The sequence below is a fragment of the Carcharodon carcharias genome, chromosome 36, assembly GCF_017639515.1.
Source record: "Carcharodon carcharias isolate sCarCar2 chromosome 36, sCarCar2.pri, whole genome shotgun sequence".
Lineage (NCBI taxonomy): Eukaryota > Metazoa > Chordata > Chondrichthyes > Lamniformes > Lamnidae > Carcharodon > Carcharodon carcharias.
This window is the reverse complement of record NC_054502.1, coordinates 7,167,396-7,186,049: the sequence shown is the minus strand read 5'-3', so window position 1 is coordinate 7,186,049 and position 18,654 is coordinate 7,167,396.

Below are 18,654 nucleotides of genomic sequence, written 5' to 3'. Positions count from 1 at the left end.
GAACCATACCTCATTGAGAGTCAGTGTGAATGGGACCCGTACCCCATGGATAGTCAGTGTGTGTGGGATCCGTGCCCCAGTGAGAGTCAGTGTGTGTGGGACTCATACCCTAGTGAGAGTCAGTGTGTGTGGGACCCGTATCCCAGTGAGAGTCAGTGTGTGTTGGACCTGTACCCCAGTGAGAGTTATTGTGTGTGGGTCCCGTTCGCCAGTGAGTCAGTGTGTGTGGGACCTGTTCCACAGTGAGAGTCAGTGTGTGTGGGACCCATACCCCAGTAAGAGTCAGTGTGTGTGGGTCCCATAACCCTGTGAGAGTCAGTATGTGTGCGACCCTTACCCCAGTGTGGGGAAGTGTGGGTGGGACCCGTACCCCAGTGAGAGTCAGTGTGTGTGGTTCCCGTACCCCAGTGAGAGTCAGTGTGTGTGGGACCTGTACCCCATTGAGAGTCAGTGTGTGTGGGACGCATTCCCCAGTGAGAGTCAGTGTGTGTGGGACCCGTACCCCAGTGAGAGTCAGTGTGTGTGGGAACCATACCCCAGTGAGAGTTAGAGTGTGTGTGACCCATACCCCAGTGAGAGTCATTGCTTTTGGGACCCGTACCACAGTGAGGGTCAGTGTGCGTGGGACCTGTTCCCCAGTGAGAGTTAGTGTGTGTGGGTCCCTTTCGCCAGTGAGTCAGTGTGTGTGGGACCTGTACCACAGTGAGAGTCAGTGTGTGTGGGACCCATACCCCAGTGAGATTCTGTGTGTGGGACCCATAACCCTGTGAGAGTCAGTGTGTGTGGGACCCGTACCCCAGTGTGAGTCAGTGTGGGTGGGACCCGTCCCCCAGTGAGTATCAGTGTATGTGGCACCCGTACCCCAGTGAGAGTCATTGTGTGTGGGACCCATACCCCAGTGAGAGTCATTGTGTTTGGGAACCATACCTCATTGAGAGTCAGTGTGAATGGGACCCGTACCCCGGTGATAGTCAGTGTGTGTGGGACCCGTGCCCCAGTGAGAGTCAGTGTGTGTGGGACCTGTACCCCAGTGAGAGTCAGTGTGTGTGGGACCTGTACCCCAGTGAGAGTTATTGTGTGTGGGTCCCGTTCGCCAGTGTGTCAGTGTGTGTGGGACCTGTTCCACAGTGAGAGTCAGTGTGTGTGGGACCCATACCCCAGTAAGAGTCAGTGTGTGTGGGACCCGTACCCCAGCGTGGTGAAGTGTGGGTGGGACCCGTACCCCAGTGAGAGTCAATGTGTTTGGGACCCGTACCACAGTGAGAGTCATTGTGTGTGGGACCCATACCCCAGTGAGATTCATTGTGTGTGGGAACCATACCTCATTGAGAGTCAGTGTGAATGGGACCCGTACCCCAGTGAGAGTCAGTGTCTGTGGGACCCGTATCCCAGTGAGAGTCAGTGTGTGTGGTTCCCGTACCCCAGTGAGAGTCAGTGTGTGTGGGACCCATTCCCCATTGAGAGTCAGTGTGTGTGGGACCTGTTCCCCAGTGAGAGTTAGCTTGTGTGTGACCCGTACCCCAGTGAGAGTCATTGTGTGTGGGACCCGTACCCCAGTGAGAGTCAGTGTGTGTGGGACCCATTCCCCAGTGAGAGTCAGTATGTGTGGGACCCATACCCCAGTGAGAGTCATTGTGTGTGGGACCCGTCCCCCAGTGAGAATCAGTGTATGTGGCACCCGTACCCCGGTGAGAGTCATTGTGTGTGGAACCCATACCCCAGTGAGAGTCATTGTGTTTGGGAACCATACCTCATTGAGAGTCAGTGTGAATGGGACCCGTACCCCAGTGATAGTCAGTGTGTGTGGGAGCCGTGCCCCAGTGAGAGTCAGTGTGTGTGGGACCTGTACCCCAGTGGGAATCAGTGTGTGTGGTTCCCGTTCACCAGTGAGAGTCAGCGTGTGTGATACCCGCTCCCCAGTGAGAGTCAGTGTGTGTGGGTTTGTACCCCAGTGAGAATCAGTGTGTGTGGGACCCATTCCCCAGTGAGAGTCAGTGTGTGTGGGACCCGTACCCCTGTGAGAGTCATTGTGTTTGGGTGCTGTACCCCAGTAAGAGTCAGTGCGTGTTGGACCCGTACCCCAGTGAGAGTCAGTGCGTTTGGGACCCGTACCACAGGGAGAATCAGTGTGTGTGGGACCCGTACCGCCGTGAGAGTCAGTGCGTGTGTTAACCGTGCCCCAGTGAGAGTCATTGTGTCTGGGACCAGTACCCCAGTGTGAGTCAGCGTGTGTGCGACCTGTACCCCAGGAAGAGTCAGTGTGTGTGGGATCCGTACCCCAGTGAGAGTCAGTGTGTGTGCTACCCAAACCCCAGTGAGAGTCAGTGTGTGTGGGATTCGTACCCCAGTGAGAGTTCTTGTGTGTGGGTTTGTACACCAGTGAGAGTCAGTGTGTGTGGGACCCGTACCCCAGTGAGAGTCATTGTGTGTGCGACCCGTACCCCAGTGAGATTTAGTGTGTTTGTGTGACCCGTACGCCAGAGAGAGTCAGTGTGTGTGGGACACGTACCCCAGTGAGAGTCATTGCGTGTGGTAGCTGTACCCCAGTGAGAGTCAGTTTGTGTGGGACCCGTACCCTAGTGAGAGTCAGTGTGTGTGGGATCCGTACCCCAGTGAGAATCAGTGTTTGTGGGACCCATACCCCAGTGAGAGTCATTCTGTGTGGGAACTTTACCCCATAAGAGTCATTGTGTGTGGGACCCGTACCCCAGTGAGAATCAGTGTGTGTGGGACCCGTACCCCCGTGAGAGTCAGTGTGTGTGTTACCCATGCCCCATTGAGAGTCATTGTGTGTGGGACCCGTACCCCAGTGAGAGTCAGTGTGTGTGGGACCCATATACCAGTGAGAGTTAGTGCGTGTGTGACCCATACCCCAGTGAGCGTCAGTGTGTGTGGGACACTTACCCCAGTGAGACTCAGTGTGTGTGGGACCCGTACCCCAGTGAGAGTCATTGTGTGTGGGACACGTACCCCAGTGAGAGTTAGTGTGTTTGTGTGACCCGTCCGCCAGTGACAGTCAGTTTGTGTGGGACACGTACCCCAATGAGAGTCAGTGTGTGTGGGAAGCATACACCAGTGAGAGTCAGTGTGTTTGTGTCCTGTACCCCAGTGTGAATCAGTGTGTGTGGGACGCATTCCCCAGTGAGAGTCTGTATGTGTGGGACCCTTACCCCATTGAGAGTCAGTGTGTGTGGGACCCGTACCCCAGTTGAGAGTCAGTGTGTTTGTGTGACCCGCACGCCAGTGACAGTCAGTGTGTGTGGGACACGTACCCCAGTGAGAGTCAGTGTGTGTGGGAAGCATACACCAGTGAGAGTCAGTGTGTGTGGATCCTGTACCCCAGTAAGAATCAGTGTGTGTGGGATCCATTCCCCAGTGAGAGTCAGTGTGTGTGGGACCTGTACCCCAGTGAGAGTTAGTGTGTGTGGTCCCGTTCACCAGTGAGTCAGTGTGTGTGGGACTTGTACCACAGTGAGTGTCAGTGTGTGTGGGACCCATACTCCAGTGAGAGTAATTCTGTGTCGGAACCATACCTCATTGAGAGTCAGTGTGATTGGGACCCGTACCCCATGGATAGTCAGTGTGTGTGGGACCTGTACCCCAGTGAGAGTCAGTGTGAGTGGGTCCCATTCACCAGTGAGAGTCAGCGTGTCTGATACCCGTACCCCAGTTAGAGTCAGTGTGTGTGGGTTTGTACCCCAGTGAGAATCGGTGTGTGTGGGACCCATTCCCCAGTGAGTGTCAGTGTGTGTGGGACCTGTACCCCTGTGAGAGTCATTGTGTTTGGGTGCTGTACCCCAGTGAGAGTCAGTGTGTGTTGGACCCGTACACCAATGAGTGTCAGTGTGTGTGGGACCCGTACCCCAGTAAGAGTCAGTGTGTGTGGGATCCGTACCACAGTGAGAGTCAGTGTGTGTGGGACCCATATACCAGTGAGATTTAGTGCGTCTGTGACCCATACCCCAGTCAGCGTCAGTGTGTGTGGGATCCTTACCCCAATGAGAGTCAGTGTGTGTGTGACCCGTACCCCAGTGAGAGTCATTGTGTGTGGGACCCGTACCCCAGTGAGAGTCAGTGTGTGTGGGACCCATTCCCCAGTGAGAGTCAGTATGTGTGGGACCCGTACCCCAGTGAGAGTCATTGTGTGTGGGAGCTGTACCCCAGTGAGAGTCAGTTTGTGTGGGACCCGTACCCCAGTGAGAGTCAGTGTGTGTGGGACCTGTGCCCCATTGAGAATCAGTGTGTGTGGGACCCGTACCCCAGTGAGAGTCAGTTTGTGTGGGACCCGTACCCCAGTGAGAATCATTGTGTGTGGGACCCATACCCCAGTGCGAGTCATTGTGTGCGGGATCTTTACCCCATAAGATTCATTGTGTGTGGGACCCGTAACCCCGTGAGAGTTATTGTGTGTGTTACCCGTACCCCAGTGAGAGTCATTGTGTGTGGGACCCGTACCCCAGTGAGAGTCAGTGTGTGTGGGTCCCGTACCCCAGTGAGAGTTGTTGTGTGTGTGTCCCGCTCGCCAGTGAGTCAGTGTGTGTGGGACCTGTTCCACAGTGAGAGTCAGTGTGAATGGGACCCATTCCCCAGTGAGAGTTAGTTTGTTTGTGACCCATACCCCAGTGAGAGTCAGTGTGTGTGAGTCCTGTATCCCAGTGAGAGTCAGTGTGTGTTGGACCTGTACCCCAGTGAGAGTTATTGTGTGTGGGTCCCGTTCGCCAGTGAGTCAGTGTGTGTGGGACCTTTTCCATAGTGAGAGTCAGTGTGTGTGGGACCCATACCCCAGTAAGATTCAGTGTGTGTGGGACCCATAACCCTGTAAGAGTCAGTTTTTGTGCGACCCGTACCCCAGTGTGGGGAAGTGTGGGTGGGACCCGTACCCCAGTGAGAGTCAGTGTGTGTGGGACCCGTACCCTAGTGAGATTCATTGTCTGTGGGAACCATAACTCATTGAGAGCCAGTGTGAATGGGACCCGTACCCCAGTGAGAGTTAGTGTGTGTGGTTCCCGTACACCAGTGAGAGTCAGTGTGTGTGGGACCCTTTTCCCCAGTGAGAGTCAGTGTGTGTGTGACCCGTACCCCAGTGTGAGTCAGTGTGTGTGGGACCCTTACCCCAGTGAGAGTTAGTGTCTGTGGGACCCGTACCCCAGTGAGAGTCATTGTTTTTGGGACCCGTACCCCAGTGAGAGTCAGTGTGCGTGGGACCTGTTCTCCAGTGAGAGTTAGTGTGTGTGGGTCCCTTTCGCCAGTGAGTCAGTGTGTGTTGGACCTGTACCCCAGTGAGAGTTATTGTGTGTGGGTCCCATACCCCAGTGAGAGTCTGTGTGTGGGACCCATAACCCTGTGAGAGTCAGTGTGTGTGGGACCCGTACCCCAGTGTGAGTCAGTGTGGGTGGGACCCGTCCCCCAGTGAGAATCTGTGTATGTGGCACCCGTACCCCAGTGAGAGTCATTGTGTGTGGGACCCATACCCCAGTGAGAGTCATTGTGTTTGGGAACCATACCTCATTGAGAGTCAGTGTGAATGGGACCCGTACCCCGGTGATAGTCAGTGTGTGTGGGGCCTGTGGCCCAGTGAGAGTCAGCGTGTGTGATACCCGTACCCCAGTGACAGTCAGTGTGTCTGGGTTTGTACCCCAGTGCGAATCAATGTGTGTGGGACCCATTCCCCAGTGAGAGTCAGCGTGTGTGATACCCGCACCCCAGTGAGAGTCAGTGTGTGTGGGTTTGTACCCCAGTGAGAATCAGTGTGTGTGGGACCCATTCCCTAGTGAGAGTCAATGTGTGTGGGACCCGTACCCCTGTGAGAGTCATTGTGTTTGGCTGCTGTACCCCAGTAAGAGTCAATGTGTGTTGGACCCGTACCCTAGTGAGAGTCAGTGCCTGTGGGACCCGTACCACAGTGAGAATCAGTGTGTGTGAGACCCGTACCGCTGTGAGAGTCAGTGTGTGTGTTACCCGTACCCCAGTGAGAGTCAGTGTGGGTGGGACCCGTACCCCAGTGAGAGTCAGTGTGTGTGGGACCCGTACCCCAGTGAGAGTCAGTGTGTGTGGGACCCATATACCAGTGAGAGTTAGTGCCTGTGTGACCCATACCCCAGTGAGCGTCAGTGTGTGTGGGACCCTTACTCCAGTGAGCGTCAGTGTGTGTGTGACCCGTACCCCAGTGAGAGTTAGTGTGTTTGTTTGACCCATACGCCAGTGACAGTCAGTGTGTGTGGGACACGTACCCCAGTGAGAGTCAGTGTGTGTGGGAAGCATACACCAGTGAGAGTCAGTGTGTGTGGGTCCTGTACCCCAGTGAGAATCATTGTGTGTGGAACCCATTCCCCAGTGAGAGTCAGTATATGTGGGACCCGTACCCCAGTGAGGGTCAGTGTGTGTGGGACCTGTACCCCAGTGAGAGTTAGTGTGTGTGGTCCCGTTCACCAGTGAGTCAGCGTGTGTGGGACCTGTACCACAGTGAGTGTCAATGTGTGTGGGACCCATACCCCAGTGAGAGTCATTGTGTGTCGGAACCATACCTCATTGAGAGTCAGTGTGAATGGGACCCGTACCCCATGGATAGTCAGTGTGTGGGGGATCCGTGCCCCAGTGAGAGTCAGTGTGAGTGGGTCCTGTTCACCAGTGAGAGTCAGCGTGTGTGATACCCGTACCCCAGTGAGAGTCAGTGTGTGTGGGTTAGTACCCCAGTGAGAATCAGTGTGTGTGGGACCCGTACCCCTGTGAGAGTCATTGTGTTTGGGTGCTGTACCCCAGTGAGAGTCAGTGTGTGTTGGACCCGTACCCGAATGAGCGTCAGTGTGTGTTTGACCCGTACCCCAGTGAGAGTCATTGTGTGTGGGAATCGTACCTCAGTGAGAGTCAGTGTGTGTGGGACTCATACCTCAGTGAGAGTCAGTGTGTGTGGGACCTGTACCCCAGTGAGATTCAGTGTGTGTGGGACCTGTACCCCAGAGAGAGTCAATGTGTGTTTGTCCTGTACCCCAGTGAGAGTCAGCGTGTGTGGGACCCATACCCCAGTGAGAGTCCTTGTGTGTGGGAACCATACCTGATTGAGAGTCAGTGAGAATGGGACCCGTACCCCAGTGAGAGTCAGCGTGTGTGGGAACCGTACCCTAGTGAGAGTCATTGTATGTGGGTTTGTACCCCAGTGAGAGTCAGTGTGTGTGGGACACATTCCCGAGTGAGAGTCAGTGTGTGTGAGACCTGTACCCCAGTGAGAGTCATTGTGTTTGGGAGCTGTACCCCAGTGAAAGTAAGTGTGTGTGGGTCCCGTACCCCTGCGAGAGTCAGTGTGTGTGGGACCCATACCCCAGTGAGAGTCAGTGTCTGTGGGTTTGTACCCCAGTGAGAGTCAGTGTGTGTGTTACCCATACCCCAGTGAGAGTCATTGTGTGTGGGACCCGTACCTCAGTGAGAGTCAGTGTGTGTGGGATGCGTACCCCAGTGAGAGTCAGTGTGTGTGGGACCCATACCCCAGTGAGAGTTACTGTGTGTGTGACCCATACCCCAGTGAGAGTCATTGTGTGTGGGACCCGTACCCAAGTGAGAGTCAGTGTGTGTGAGACCCGTACCCCAGTGAGAGTCATTGTGTTTGGGAGCTGTACCCCCGTGAGAGTCAGTGTGTGTGTGTCCTGTACCCCAGTGAGAGTCAGTGTGTGTGGGACCCGTACCTCAGTGAGAGTCAGTGTGTGTGGGATCCGTATCCCAGTGAAAGTCAGTGTGTGTGGGACCCATACCCCAGTGAGAGTTAGTGTGTGTGTGACCCATACCCCAGTGAGAGTCAGTGTGTGTGGGACCCGCACGCCAGTGAGAATCAGTGTGTGTGGGACCCATTCCCCAGTGAGAGTCAGTGTGTGTGGAATCCGTACCCCAGTGAGAGTCATTGTGTCTGGGACCAGTACCCCAGTGTGAGTCAGCGTGTGTGCGACCTGTACCCCAGGAAGAGTCAGTGTGTGTGGGATCCGTACCCCAGTGAGAGTCAGTGTGTGTGCTACCCAAACCCCAGTGAGAGTCAGTGTGTGTGGGATTCGTACCCCAGTGAGAGTTCATTGTGTGTGGGTCTGTACCCCAGTGAGAGTTAGTGTGTGTGGGATCCGAACCCCAGTGAGAGTCAGTGTGTGTGTGACCCGTACCCCAGTGAGAGTCAGTGTGTGTGTGACCCGTACCCCAGTGAGAGACATTGTGTTTGGGACGTTTAGCCCAGTCAGAGTTAGTGTGTTTGTGTGACCCTACGCCAGTGAGAGTCAGTGTGTGTTGGGTCCCATACCCCAGTGAGAGTCAGTATGTGTGGGTCCTGTACCCCATTGAGAATCAGTGTGTGTGGGACCCATTCCCCCAGTGAGAGTCAGCGTGTGTGGGAACCGTACCCCATTGAGAGTCATTGTGTGTGGGTTTGTACCCCAGTGAGAGTCAGTGTGTGTGGGACACATTCCCCAGTGAGAGTCAGTGTGTGTGGGGCACATTCCCCAGTGAGAGTCAGTGTGTGTGAGACCCGTACCCCAGTGAGAGTCATTGTGTTTGGGAGCTGTACCCCCGTGAGAGTCAGTGTGTGTGTGTCCTGTACCCCAGTGAGAGTCAGTGTGTGTGGGACCCGTACCTCAGTGAGAGTCAGTGTGTGTGGGATCCGTATCCCAGTGAAAGTCAGTGTGTGTGGGACCCATACCCCAGTGAGAGTTAGTGTGTGTGTGACCCATACCCCAGTGAGAGTCAGTGTGTGTGGGACCCGCACGCCAGTGAGAATCAGTGTGTGTGGGACCCATTCCCCAGTGAGAGTCAGTGTGTGTGGAATCCGTACCCCAGTGAGAGTCATTGTGTCTGGGACCAGTACCCCAGTGTGAGTCAGCGTGTGTGCGACCTGTACCCCAGGAAGAGTCAGTGTGTGTGGGATCCGTACCCCAGTGAGAGTCAGTGTGTGTGCTACCCAAACCCCAGTGAGAGTCAGTGTGTGTGGGATTCGTACCCCAGTGAGAGTTCTTGTGTGTGGGTTTGTACACCAGTGAGAGTCAGTGTGTGTGGGACCCGTACCCCAGTGAGAGTCATTGTGTGTGCGACCCGTACCCCAGTGAGATTTAGTGTGTTTGTGTGACCCGTACGCCAGAGAGAGTCAGTGTGTGTGGGACACGTACCCCAGTGAGAGTCATTGCGTGTGGTAGCTGTACCCCAGTGAGAGTCAGTTTGTGTGGGACCCGTACCCCAGTGAGAGTCATTGTGTGTGCGACCCGTACCCCAGTGAGATTTAGTGTGTTTGTGTGACCCGTACGCCAGAGAGAGTCAGTGTGTGTGGGACACGTACCCCAGTGAGAGTCATTGCGTGTGGTAGCTGTACCCCAGTTAGAGTCAGTGTGTGTGGGTTTGTACCCCAGTGAGAATCGGTGTGTGTGGGACCCATTCCCCAGTGAGTGTCAGTGTGTGTGGGACCTGTACCCCTGTGAGAGTCATTGTGTTTGGGTGCTGTACCCCAGTGAGAGTCAGTGTGTGTTGGACCCGTACACCAATGAGTGTCAGTGTGTGTGGGACCCGTACCCCAGTAAGAGTCAGTGTGTGTGGGATCCGTACCACAGTGAGAGTCAGTGTGTGTGGGACCCATATACCAGTGAGATTTAGTGCGTCTGTGACCCATACCCCAGTCAGCGTCAGTGTGTGTGGGATCCTTACCCCAATGAGAGTCAGTGTGTGTGTGACCCGTACCCCAGTGAGAGTCATTGTGTGTGGGACCCGTACCCCAGTGAGAGTCAGTGTGTGTGGGACCCATTCCCCAGTGAGAGTCAGTATGTGTGGGACCCGTACCCCAGTGAGAGTCATTGTGTGTGGGAGCTGTACCCCAGTGAGAGTCAGTTTGTGTGGGACCCGTACCCCAGTGAGAGTCAGTGTGTGTGGGACCTGTGCCCCATTGAGAATCAGTGTGTGTGGGACCCGTACCCCAGTGAGAGTCAGTTTGTGTGGGACCCGTACCCCAGTGAGAATCATTGTGTGTGGGACCCATACCCCAGTGCGAGTCATTGTGTGCGGGATCTTTACCCCATAAGATTCATTGTGTGTGGGACCCGTAACCCCGTGAGAGTTATTGTGTGTGTTACCCGTACCCCAGTGAGAGTCATTGTGTGTGGGACCCGTACCCCAGTGAGAGTCAGTGTGTGTGGGTCCCGTACCCCAGTGAGAGATGTTGTGTGTGTGTCCCGCTCGCCAGTGAGTCAGTGTGTGTGGGACCTGTTCCACAGTGAGAGTCAGTGTGAATGGGACCCATTCCCCAGTGAGAGTTAGTTTGTTTGTGACCCATACCCCAGTGAGAGTCAGTGTGTGTGAGTCCTGTATCCCAGTGAGAGTCAGTGTGTGTTGGACCTGTACCCCAGTGAGAGTTATTGTGTGTGGGTCCCGTTCGCCAGTGAGTCAGTGTGTGTGGGACCTTTTCCATAGTGAGAGTCAGTGTGTGTGGGACCCATACCCCAGTAAGATTCAGTGTGTGTGGGACCCATAACCCTGTAAGAGTCAGTTTTTGTGCGACCCGTACCCCAGTGTGGGGAAGTGTGGGTGGGACCCGTACCCCAGTGAGAGTCAGTGTGTGTGGGACCCGTACCCTAGTGAGATTCATTGTCTGTGGGAACCATAACTCATTGAGAGCCAGTGTGAATGGGACCCGTACCCCAGTGAGAGTTAGTGTGTGTTGTTCCCGTACACCAGTGAGAGTCAGTGTGTGTGGGACCCTTTTCCCCAGTGAGAGTCAGTGTGTGTGTGACCCGTACCCCAGTGTGAGTCAGTGTGTGTGGGACCCTTACCCCAGTGAGAGTTAGTGTCTGTGGGACCCGTACCCCAGTGAGAGTCATTGTTTTTGGGACCCGTACCCCAGTGAGAGTCAGTGTGCGTGGGACCTGTTCTCCAGTGAGAGTTAGTGTGTGTGGGTCCCTTTCGCCAGTGAGTCAGTGTGTGTGGGACCTGTACCACAGTGAGAGTCAGTGTGTGTGGCACCCATACCCCAGTGAGAGTCTGTGTGTGGGACCCATAACCCTGTGAGAGTCAGTGTGTGTGGGACCCGTACCCCAGTGTGAGTCAGTGTGGGTGGGACCCGTCCCCCAGTGAGAATCTGTGTATGTGGCACCCGTACCCCAGTGAGAGTCATTGTGTGTGGGACCCATACCCCAGTGAGAGTCATTGTGTTTGGGAACCATACCTCATTGAGAGTCAGTGTGAATGGGACCCGTACCCCGGTGATAGTCAGTGTGTGTGGGGCCTGTGGCCCAGTGAGAGTCAGCGTGTGTGATACCCGCACCCCAGTGACAGTCAGTGTGTCTGGGTTTGTACCCCAGTGCGAATCAATGTGTGTGGGACCCATTCCCCAGTGAGAGTCAGCGTGTGTGATACCCGCACCCCAGTGAGAGTCAGTGTGTGTGGGTTTGTACCCCAGTGAGAATCAGTGTGTGTGGGACCCATTCCCTAGTGAGAGTCAATGTGTGTGGGACCCGTACCCCTGTGAGAGTCATTGTGTTTGGCTGCTGTACCCCAGTAAGAGTCAATGTGTGTTGGACCCGTACCCCAGTGAGAGTCAGTGCCTGTGGGACCCGTACCACAGTGAGAATCAGTGTGTGTGAGACCCGTACCGCTGTGAGAGTCAGTGTGTGTGTTACCCGTACCCCAGTGAGAGTCAGTGTGGGTGGGACCCGTACCCCAGTGAGAGTCAGTGTGTGTGGGACCCATACCCCAGTGAGAGTCAGTGTGTGTGGGACCCATATACCAGTGAGAGTTAGTGCCTGTGTGACCCATACCCCAGTGAGCGTCAGTGTGTGTGGGACCCTTACTCCAGTGAGCGTCAGTGTGTGTGTGACCCGTACCCCAGTGAGAGTTAGTGTGTTTGTTTGACCCGTACGCCAGTGACAGTCAGTGTGTGTGGGACACGTACCCCAGTGAGAGTCAGTGTGTGTGGGAAGCATACACCAGTGAGAGTCAGTGTGTGTGGGTCCTGTACCCCAGTGAGAATCATTGTGTGTGGAACCCATTCCCCAGTGAGAGTCAGTATATGTGGGACCCGTACCCCAGTGAGGGTCAGTGTGTGTGGGACCTGTACCCCAGTGAGAGTTAGTGTGTGTGGTCCCGTTCACCAGTGAGTCAGCGTGTGTGGGACCTGTACCACAGTGAGTGTCAATGTGTGTGGGACCCATACCCCAGTGAGAGTCATTGTGTGTCGGAACCATACCTCATTGAGAGTCAGTGTGAATGGGACCCGTACCCCATGGATAGTCAGTGTGTGGGGGATCCGTGCCCCAGTGAGAGTCAGTGTGAGTGGGTCCTGTTCACCAGTGAGAGTCAGCGTGTGTGATACCCGTACCCCAGTGAGAGTCAGTGTGTGTGGGTTAGTACCCCAGTGAGAATCAGTGTGTGTGGGACCCGTACCCCTGTGAGAGTCATTGTGTTTGGGTGCTGTACCCCAGTGAGAGTCAGTGTGTGTTGGACCCGTACCCCAGTGAGAGTCATTGTGTGTGGGAATCGTACCTCAGTGAGAGTCAGTGTGTGTGGGACTCATACCTCAGTGAGAGTCAGTGTGTGTGGGACCTGTACCCCAGTGAGATTCAGTGTGTGTGGGACCTGTACCCCAGAGAGAGTCAATGTGTGTTTGTCCTGTACCCCAGTGAGAGTCAGCGTGTGTGGGACCCATACCCCAGTGAGAGTCCTTGTGTGTGGGAACCATACCTGAGTGAGAGTCATTGTATGTGGGTTTGTACCCCAGTGAGAGTCAGTGTGTGTGGGACACATTCCCGAGTGAGAGTCAGTGTGTGTGAGACCTGTACCCCAGTGAGAGTCATTGTATTTGGGAGCTGTACCCCAGTGAAAGTAAGTGTGTGTGGGTCCCGTACCCCTGCGAGAGTCAGTGTGTGTGGGACCCATACCCCAGTGAGAGTCAGTGTGTGTGGGACCCATACCCCAGTGAGAGTCAGTGTCTGTGGGTTTGTACCCCAGTGAGAGTCAGTGTGTGTGTTACCCATACCCCAGTGAGAGTCATTGTGTGTGGGACCCGTACCTCAGTGAGAGTCAGTGTGTGTGGGATGCGTACCCCAGTGAGAGTCAGTGTGTGTGGGACCCATACCCCAGTGAGAGTTACTGTGTGTGTGACCCATACCCCAGTGAGAGTCAGTGTGTGTGGGACCCGTACCCTAGTGAGATTCATTGTCTGTGGGAACCATAACTCATTGAGAGCCAGTGTGAATGGGACCCGTACCCCAGTGAGAGTTAGTGTGTGTTGTTCCCGTACACCAGTGAGAGTCAGTGTGTGTGGGACCCTTTTCCCCAGTGAGAGTCAGTGTGTGTGTGACCCGTACCCCAGTGTGAGTCAGTGTGTGTGGGACCCTTACCCCAGTGAGAGTTAGTGTCTGTGGGACCCGTACCCCAGTGAGAGTCATTGTTTTTGGGACCCGTACCCCAGTGAGAGTCAGTGTGCGTGGGACCTGTTCTCCAGTGAGAGTTAGTGTGTGTGGGTCCCTTTCGCCAGTGAGTCAGTGTGTGTGGGACCTGTACCACAGTGAGAGTCAGTGTGTGTGGCACCCATACCCCAGTGAGAGTCTGTGTGTGGGACCCATAACCCTGTGAGAGTCAGTGTGTGTGGGACCCGTACCCCAGTGTGAGTCAGTGTGGGTGGGACCCGTCCCCCAGTGAGAATCTGTGTATGTGGCACCCGTACCCCAGTGAGAGTCATTGTGTGTGGGACCCATACCCCAGTGAGAGTCATTGTGTTTGGGAACCATACCTCATTGAGAGTCAGTGTGAATGGGACCCGTACCCCGGTGATAGTCAGTGTGTGTGGGGCCTGTGGCCCAGTGAGAGTCAGCGTGTGTGATACCCGCACCCCAGTGACAGTCAGTGTGTCTGGGTTTGTACCCCAGTGCGAATCAATGTGTGTGGGACCCATTCCCCAGTGAGAGTCAGCGTGTGTGATACCCGCACCCCAGTGAGAGTCAGTGTGTGTGGGTTTGTACCCCAGTGAGAATCAGTGTGTGTGGGACCCATTCCCTAGTGAGAGTCAATGTGTGTGGGACCCGTACCCCTGTGAGAGTCATTGTGTTTGGCTGCTGTACCCCAGTAAGAGTCAATGTGTGTTGGACCCGTACCCCAGTGAGAGTCAGTGCCTGTGGGACCCGTACCACAGTGAGAATCAGTGTGTGTGAGACCCGTACCGCTGTGAGAGTCAGTGTGTGTGTTACCCGTACCCCAGTGAGAGTCAGTGTGGGTGGGACCCGTACCCCAGTGAGAGTCAGTGTGTGTGGGACCCATACCCCAGTGAGAGTCAGTGTGTGTGGGACCCATATACCAGTGAGAGTTAGTGCCTGTGTGACCCATACCCCAGTGAGCGTCAGTGTGTGTGGGACCCTTACTCCAGTGAGCGTCAGTGTGTGTGTGACCCGTACCCCAGTGAGAGTTAGTGTGTTTGTTTGACCCGTACGCCAGTGACAGTCAGTGTGTGTGGGACACGTACCCCAGTGAGAGTCAGTGTGTGTGGGAAGCATACACCAGTGAGAGTCAGTGTGTGTGGGTCCTGTACCCCAGTGAGAATCATTGTGTGTGGAACCCATTCCCCAGTGAGAGTCAGTATATGTGGGACCCGTACCCCAGTGAGGGTCAGTGTGTGTGGGACCTGTACCCCAGTGAGAGTTAGTGTGTGTGGTCCCGTTCACCAGTGAGTCAGCGTGTGTGGGACCTGTACCACAGTGAGTGTCAATGTGTGTGGGACCCATACCCCAGTGAGAGTCATTGTGTGTCGGAACCATACCTCATTGAGAGTCAGTGTGAATGGGACCCGTACCCCATGGATAGTCAGTGTGTGGGGGATCCGTGCCCCAGTGAGAGTCAGTGTGAGTGGGTCCTGTTCACCAGTGAGAGTCAGCGTGTGTGATACCCGTACCCCAGTGAGAGTCAGTGTGTGTGGGTTAGTACCCCAGTGAGAATCAGTGTGTGTGGGACCCGTACCCCTGTGAGAGTCATTGTGTTTGGGTGCTGTACCCCAGTGAGAGTCAGTGTGTGTTGGACCCGTACCCGAATGAGCGTCAGTGTGTGTTTGACCCGTACCCAAGTGAGAGTCATTGTGTGTGGGAATCGTACCTCAGTGAGAGTCAGTGTGTGTGGGACTCATACCTCAGTGAGAGTCAGTGTGTGTGGGACCTGTACCCCAGTGAGATTCAGTGTGTGTGGGACCTGTACCCCAGAGAGAGTCAATGTGTGTTTGTCCTGTACCCCAGTGAGAGTCAGCGTGTGTGGGACCCATACCCCAGTGAGAGTCCTTGTGTGTGGGAACCATACCTGATTGAGAGTCAGTGAGAATGGGACCCGTACCCCAGTGAGAGTCAGCGTGTGTGGGAACCGTACCCTAGTGAGAGTCATTGTATGTGGGTTTGTACCCCAGTGAGAGTCAGTGTGTGTGGGACACATTCCCGAGTGAGAGTCAGTGTGTGTGAGACCTGTACCCCAGTGAGAGTCATTGTATTTGGGAGCTGTACCCCAGTGAAAGTAAGTGTGTGTGGGTCCCGTACCCCTGCGAGAGTCAGTGTGTGTGGGACCCATACCCCAGTGAGAGTCAGTGTCTGTGGGTTTGTACCCCAGTGAGAGTCAGTGTGTGTGTTACCCATACCCCAGTGAGAGTCATTGTGTGTGGGACCCGTACCTCAGTGAGAGTCAGTGTGTGTGGGATGCGTACCCCAGTGAGAGTCAGTGTGTGTGGGACCCATACCCCAGTGAGAGTTACTGTGTGTGTGACCCATACCCCAGTGAGAGTCATTGTGTGTGGGACCCGTACCCAAGTGAGAGTTAGTGTGTTTGTGTGACCCGTACGGCAGTGAGAATCAGTGTGTGTGGGACCCGTACCCCATTGAGAGTCTGTGTGTGTGGGTCCTGTACCCCAGTGAGAGTCAGTGTGTGTGGGACCCGTACCCCAGTGGGAGTCAGTGTGTGTGGGACCCGTACCCTTGTGAGAGTCAGTGTGTGCGGGACCCGTACCCCAGTGAGAGTCATTGTGTGTGGGAACCATACCTCAGTGAGAGTCATTGTGTGTGGGATCCGTACCCCAGTGAGAGTCAGTGTGTGTGTGACCTGTACCCCAGTGAGATTCAGTTTGTGTGGGACCTGTACCACAGTGAGAGTCAGTGTGTGTGGGACCCATACCCCAGTGAAAGTCAGTGTGTGTGGTACCCATAACCCTGTGACAGTCAGTGTGTGTGCGACCCGTACCCCAGTGTGAGTCAGTGTGGGTGGGACCCGTACCCCAGTGAGAGTCCTTGTGTGTGGGAACCATACCTGATTGAGAGTCAGTGTGAATGGGACGTGTACCCCAGTGAGAGTCAGTGTGTGTGGGGCTCATGCCCCAGTGAGAGTCAGTGTTTAAGACCCGTACCCCAGTGAGAGTCATTGTGTTTGGGAGCTGTACCCCAGTGAGATTCAGTGTGTGTGGGTCCCGTACACCTGTGAGAGGCAGTGTGTGTGTGTCCCCTATCCCAGTGAGAGTCATTTTGTGTGGGACCCATACCCCAGTGAGAGTCAGCGTGTGTGGGAACCATACCTGATTGAGAGTCAGTGTGAATGGGACCCTACCCCAGTGAGAGTCAGTGTGTATGGGACCCATACCCCAGTGAGAGTCAGTGTGTGTGGGAACCGTACCCCAGTGAGAGTCATTGCATGTGGGTTTGTACCCCAGTGAGAGTCAGTGTGTGTGGGGCATATTCCCCAGTGAGAGTCAGTGTGTGTGAGACCTGTACCCCAGTGAGAGTCATTGTGTGTGGGAGCTGTACCCCAGTGAGATTCAGTGTTTGTGGGTCCCGTACCCCTGTGAGAGTCAGTGTGTGTGGGTCCCATACCCCAGTGAGAGACAGCGTGTGTGGGTTTGTACACCCGTGAGAGTCAGTGTGTGTGTTACCCGTACGCCAGTGAGAGTCATTGTGTGTGGGATCCATTCCCCAGTGAGAGTCATTGTGTGTGGGTCCTGTACCCCAGTGAGAGTTAGTGTGTGTGGGATCCGAACCCCAGTGAGAGTCAGTGTGTGTGTGACCCGTACCCCAGTGAGAGTAGTGTGTGTGTGACCCGTACCCCAGTGAGAGACATTGTGTTTGGGACGTTTAGCCCAGTCAGAGTTAGTGTGTTTGTGTGACCCCTACGCCAGTGAGAGTCAGTGTGTGTTGGGTCCATACCCCAGTGAGAGTCAGTATGTGTGGGTCCTGTACCCCATTGAGAATCAGTGTGTGTGGGACCCATTCCCCAGTGAGAGTCAGCGTGTGTGGGAACCGTACCCCATTGAGAGTCATTGTGTGTGGGTTTGTACCCCAGTGAGAGTCAGTGTGTGTGGGACACATTCCCCAGTGAGAGTCAGTGTGTGTGGGGCACATTCCCCAGTGAGAGTCAGTGTGTGTGAGACCCGTACCCCAGTGAGAGTCATTGTGTTTGGGAGCTGTACCCCCGTGAGAGTCAGTGTGTGTGTGTCCTGTACCCCAGTGAGAGTCAGTGTGTGTGGGACCCGTACCTCAGTGAGAGTCAGTGTGTGTGGGATCCGTATCCCAGTGAAAGTCAGTGTGTGTGGGACCCATACCCCAGTGAGAGTTAGTGTGTGTGTGACCCATACCCCAGTGAGAGTCAGTGTGTGTGGGACCCGCACGCCAGTGAGAATCAGTGTGTGTGGGACCCATTCCCCAGTGAGAGTCAGTGTGTGTGGAATCCGTACCCCAGTGAGAGTCATTGTGTGTGGGAGCTGTACCCCAGTGAGAGTCAGTGTGTGTGGGACCCGTATCCCAGTGAGATTCAGTGTGTGTGGGAACCATACCCCAGTGAGAGTCAGTGTGTGTGGGTCCAGTACCCCAGTGAGAGTCAGTGTGCGTGGGGCCCATTCCTCAGTGAGAGTCAGTATGTGTGGGACAGTACCCCAGTGAGAGTCATTGTGTGTGGGAGCTGTACCCCAGTGAGAGTCAGTGTGTGTGGGACCCGTACCCCAGTGAGAGTCATTGTGTGTGGGACCCGTACCCCAGTGAGAGTTAGTGTGTTTGTGTGACCCGTACGCCAGTGAGAGTCCTTGTGTGTGGAACCCGTACCCCAGTGAGAGTCAGTGTGTGTGGGACCCGTACCCCAGTGAGAGTCAGTGTGTGTGGGACCCGTACCCTTGTGAGAGTCAGTGTGTGTGGGACCTGTACCCCAGTGAGAGTCAGTGTGTGTGGGACCCGTACCCTTGTGAGAGTCAGTGTGTGTGGGACCCGTACCCCAGTGAGAGTCAGTGTGTGTGGCACCTGTACCCCAGTGAGATTCAGTGTGTGTGGGACCTGTACCCCATTGAGAGTCAGTGTGTGTGGGACTCGTACCTTAGTGAGAGTCAGTGTGAATGGGACACCTACCCCATTGACAGTCAGTGTGTTTGGGACTCATACCTCAGTGAGAGTCACTGTGTGTGGGACCCGTACCCCTGTGAGATTCAGTGTGTGTGGGACCTGTACCCCAGTGAGAGTTAGTGTTTGTGGGTCCCGTTCGCCAGTGATTCAATGTGTGTGGGACCTGTACCACAGTGAGAGTCAATGTGTGTGGGACCCATACCCCATTGAAAGTCAGTGTGGGTGGGACCCTTACCCCAGAGAGAGTCAGTGTGTGTGTGTCCCGTACCCCAGTGAGAGTCATTTTGTGTGGGATCCATACCCCAGTGAGAGT